General features: G+C 38.9%; 1 pseudogene; it reads left to right on the top strand.

Moving 5' to 3' along the window:
* Positions 1-674: 674 nt before the first annotated feature.
* On the top strand, positions 675-785 carry LOC125477241 (annotated as a pseudogene).
* The last annotated feature ends 4735 nt before the right edge of the window (positions 786-5520 follow it).

Genomic DNA, 5520 nt, shown 5'->3' with positions numbered 1-5520 from the left:
CGGGTTGGCTTGGAAACTTTCCAACTTCTCTTTGGTTCAGGGCATCTGCAATCTGCGCCAATTGTGTCTCCATTTTGGTTAGAGCTGCTGAATGTTGTTGGAGAGTGCTATTGGTGGAATGTTGGAATTGCAAGGTGTTTTGGGCTAACAATTTAACCGTGTCCTCAAGGGTAGTGGCAGGTTTTGGTTGGAAATTTTGGAATTGATTGTTGTTCTTCCATGAAAGGTTGGGATGATCTCTCCAACTTGAGTTATATGTATTGGAATACACATCATTCCTTGGCCTTTGATTGTAAGAATTCACGAGGTTCACTTGTTCTTGAACATACTCGGGGTAAGCCTCCCTAGATGGACATTGGTGAGTAGGATGGCTTGGTATGTTGCAAATGGCACACACTTCATTAGCTTTTGGCACCATGTTGAGCACGGATTCAATCTTCCTTTCTAGGTTAGCTACCTGCAACAAAAGCTCATGATTAGAACTTGTTTCATAGACTCCAACTTTCTTTCCCCTTATATCTTTGTGTTGAGCATTAGACCCCAACATCTCATAAATGTTATATGACTCTTAAGCATTCTTTTTCTTCAATGCTCCACCTGCTGCATTATCAACAGTTGATTGACAAGTTTGGGTTAGTCCATCATAGAAAATTTGCATTTGTAAGTGAAAAGGTAACCCATGATGTGGACATTGCAACAAGAGGCCTTTAAAACGCTCCCAACACTCATTGAAAGGTTCTCCATCATCTTGTTTGAAGTTGAAGATTTATCCCCTTAATGTGGCTGTCTTTTGAGTGGAAAAGAACTTCTCCAAGAACTTCTTAGCCACGGCATCCCATGTGGTGAGGGAACCTAGTGATAGGAGCATATTTATACGACTTAGTTAGCTTGTTTTCTTGCATTTAATTAGCTAAACTATGTTAATTATAGTGTTTAAAGTTATTTTCGTGCAATTTCAGGTTTTAGTGTCAAAGTATGCAAAAAGAAGCAATTTGGAGCATTCTAGAGCATTTTTGGGCCAAGATTGGATAGTGCAAGCATGGAGGCATGAGGATGGACGAATTTGAAGGCTTGAATTCAGTTAGGGAGCTGCAAGGGGGCCTAAAAACCTTATTTCTAGAAGGCTTTATCTATTCACACATGGTGCCTAATTCCTACCTTGTCTCCTAGTCGCCCTACCTTGTCTCCTAGCCGTCCTACCTTGTCTCCTAGCCGTCCTACCTTCTCCTAGCCGCCCTACCTTGTCTCCTAGCCGTCCTACCTTTTCCTAGCCGTCCTACATTGTCTCCTAGCCGTCCTACTTTGTCTCCTACCTTGTCTCCTACCTTTCCTAGCCCTATAAATAAGGCTTTGCAGCAAGGCACTAAGGGGGGATCACTCATTCACCCAATTTTCGTCCATTCATCTAGCCACACCATTCTACACATCCTAAAATCCCAGAAACACAATTCCAGCCACTTTTACCACCTTTGCCGCAACCTTACATCCAAGCAACCATTCATCCACCATAGCCACACCTTCCCACCACCATAACCACCTTGTGCCGCCACCATTGAAGGAGAGGAGGAGTAGTGCCGTGCAGTCCAAAGGAAGGAAGAAACCTTGCACATGCAATCTGCAACTATTGGAGTGTTTGAAGTTCTTTCTTCTATTGTTTCTGTTTTCATGTTTAATTTAACTTGTTATTCAATTATGTTAAACATGTGGAACTAATTTCTTTTTAGTTAGAGGCGAATTTGAAGCCATGGACATATGTTGCTTATGATTTGATTTACTCCAGTTATGAATTCATGAACTTTAGATGTGGTTTACTTTTCTGTTTTGATTAAGAACTTGTTTATGTATGTGGGTTGAGGGTCGACACTTAATTTGCATGCCTAAACTTGATGCTAGGATATAAGGGAATTTCACCTAATCGTTATGAACTTATATTCATGAGTAGTAAAAATCGCTAGTCACGATTGTGTTTAGTAAACCCTAGGCTAGATTAACATGCATATTCCATAGTTATGAATGCCTAGTCGATGTTTATGATTTCCATTGAACTTAATGATCTTTGTTGAATGTCTCTATCATGCATATTCCATAGTTAGGGACTTTGATTTGGAATAATTTGGTTGTAATGCGTATTCCATTCAATCCAATGAATCTAGGGAAATCTGAAAGTTAATTTAAGCGGACCTAATTAACTTGGAGCATTGTCATTCATCGTTTGTTGAAGTCATAACTGGGAATCAAATTATATGCATATGGTCATGTGTGGATAAGGAACCCTCTAACTAGTTTCTCATCCTTCTATTTCATCAAATCGGTTTTAGAATCTGTTTTGTTTCCAAGTTTCTATTTTAATTTTAAATTCGTCAAAACCAATCCCCCATTTATTTTAAAGTGTTAGATTAGTTAGAAATACATTTAGTTTGTGTTTTTAAGAGTCTTGAGTCAAGTTACAACTTAATTTCGTCCAAATTTGTGTTTGTACTCAAAACTGCCCAGAAAGTGGTTTTTAGGCAGATTTGAGTGTGTTTGTGCTGTTTTGAGTCTTTTAGTTTGTTTGAGTGTTTTAAATTTTAGGTTTGCATTCATTAAGTCTAGTTTAGTGTTTTAAACTTTGTTTTTATGTTTCTAAGTCATTTTAGAGGTTTTAGCAAGCCCTCCTAATCCCCGGTCTAGAACGATCCCTACTTGCATCCTTACTACAATTTGACAACAAGAGGGTTTAATTTGTGTGTCAAGTAATTCTCACATCACCTGGTGTTAGAGTCATCAACCAACTCTTGGCCTTATCTTTCAAGGTGTAAGGAAACACTCTCATCCTCAAATTTGCTTCACTTACTCCCTGCAAAGGTAAACCACTCACAACATTGTAAAACTCTTTAATATGAGCTAAAGGGTCTTCATTAGGTAAGCCATAAAATGAGGGAAACATATGGAAATGTGAAGATTTGAGATCATAGTTTCTAGCTTCTGTGGGCAGCAAGATGCATGAAGGTGAATTTGGTATGATTGGTTGAGCAAAGTCCTCCAAAGCTCGAAGTTCATCTTGGTTGCCCGCCATCTCTTCTTCTCTTTCCCAATTAAATTGCTCAGATCCTTTACTTGTTGATCTAGGTGAATTCCCTTGTTCTTCTTCACGGATAATGGAGGAACTTGATGGCACAAAGTTGTCCAAAGTGTGGCCCTTTAACCGTTCAATTCTTTGGCCTAACTCAACAAGTCTATTTGACATATACTACCTGAAACAAAGTAACACAAGTTTGAATGAAAATCAAGAATCTACCTACAATGAAAAGAACAAATTTTAAATAGCAAACAAGCAATTACAAGGGACTGAAATCAGTCCCCGGCAACGGCGCCATTTTGTTGAGTTATAATTCCTTCCCAATGCTAGAACATGTTTAGTACAATGGCACAAGCAAGGGTGTCGAATCCACAGGGACTAATTGGACCTATGCAATTACTTGTTTTGCTAGAATTCTACGAAATGAATCAAACTAATCAACTTAGGCAGATTTCTTGTTGTAACTTGAAAGTATAAGAAAATGAAGTAAACACAAATAAATGAATCAACAACTAATACAATGAGATAGTTCCAATGGAAATGAAGCTAGGGATTCGGTTTCACCATTGCTCAACTAAGTCCATGTTTGTTAAGTTAGTTTATACTCATTCATCTACCTATTTCTTGAGTTTGTTTCACTTGGATATGATCAACCATATGATGTGTGGATTTGATCAAATGTCTCTAATCATGAACCTAATTGTGATGTGCAACTTTGGTTCCTAATCAAAAGTATGTAGTGCACAAGAAACTTTCATAAAACCAAAGGGAACACTCGGCAGGATGTTTGCCAAACATTCCCTTCATTCATTCACAAATCCACCAAGATTAGACATGATGTATGCTTTAATCTTGGCTAAATAACCTGTGGTTAATTCGATTGGTGATCAAGCATACAAATCAACTCACAAATTCACAATTATATCAGAGAATGAAGCAAGAATTAGATGGATAAATTGAGCATACTAACTTGATTACATGGCAAACTTTGCAAGGCTACATCGAATCCCTAGGGAGAGATTAGTTACACTTCATGTTTACAAAGGTTTGACATAAAAATAAATAACATGAGTGAACATAGAATTAAGAAGAAGAAACCCTTGAAGCAAAACTGATGTTGAATTCCTTGAAGAGTGGCCTTCGGGGTTGGTTCTCCAAGTGTGATGCAAATGAACTAAATCGGCTTGGTATGTTTTCTGCAAAATGGGAGAGCAAATGGGCAGAGAATGGACAGAGAATAGGGTGAAATGGAGCGGCTATGTGTGAATAAATGGCATGAATGCAGAACCCTTTGATGTGTGAAGTGTGCCTAGTTTTATAGGAATGAATGTAGCTGCCATTCAGATTGGATCTCCTCTGCACAAGTGAGCTGGAAGAGCATAAAATGAGCTGGAATTGATAGGTTTCTGAGGTGGTGGACGCACGGCACTAGGGAATATGCATGAATGTTGTTTGTTTAATTGAGCTACATGTGCACCTGCTGCAACAAGTGAGTGGTAAATCTGGAAGTGGTTGTACAGGCTGGAAAAGGGAAGAAAGCACACGACATGGACAAAGAGGGCTGGAATCACATGAAATGATGGGATGAATGGATTTCTGGAATGATGGATGCAAGGAGTGGACATAATCTGCAGGTATGTGGTTTATTTAATCAAAATGCATGTGGATTTCTGCAAAGATGAAGTGGAGAAAGGTAATGGAATGCAAGGTGAGATTGTGAATCATGCATGTGAATGCATGTTTTGGTGTTAGAACATGGAATCTGCACGGTATGATTGTGTTTGTTGGTGTCAAGATGGCTGAGTGAATTAAGTAATGGAAGTGCATGTTCTTGGTGCAAAAGGGAGCTGGAATGGCATGGGAAGCACGGAATGGATGTGTGGAATCTGTTTTAGAGCTAGAAGTGCATAAATGAGCTGGAATGGCATGGGAGTACACGGCAAGGTTGCAAACATGCATGTGAATGCATGTTTTGGTGTTGGAATCACCTAATCTGACTTCAATGCTTTTGCCTTGCTTAGAATCACCCAATATGGCCGAATTGCACCACTTAACACTTCCACATCTTTTCCTGAAATTCAAGCAGTCACATGTTTCCTAGATTCTTCATTTGGACTTCAATTTAACTCCCTAGAATCCTCTCCACGTTTAGAATAATGCTCAGCTACCAAAAGGAACGTTTTTAATTCATTTGCCTTCCCATTGATCCAAATTCACCCTTGGCTGCACACTAACACCAAATAAGGTAAAATGCAACTAGTTTAATCCAAAACAATCACAAAGACTCCAAATAATGAAGATATAAATGTATACAAAATGTGACTTATCATTGTCCACCAATGCTCCACCTGCTGAGGCATCGAGCATTTGACTTTCAATTGGTAGGAGCCCCTCATAGAAGTATTGCAGAAGTAACTCCTCCTTCATCTGATGCTGTGGACAAGAAGCAACAAGGGATTTAA

This window comes from the organism of the source record quoted next, unplaced genomic scaffold (genome assembly GCF_019419815.1).
Source record: "Pyrus x bretschneideri cultivar Hongxiangsu unplaced genomic scaffold, Pyrus_bretschneideri_v1 Contig203, whole genome shotgun sequence".
Lineage (NCBI taxonomy): Eukaryota > Viridiplantae > Streptophyta > Magnoliopsida > Rosales > Rosaceae > Pyrus > Pyrus x bretschneideri.
The sequence above is the reverse complement of the archived record's forward strand: the minus strand, read 5'-3'. Positions and strand labels throughout refer to the sequence as shown.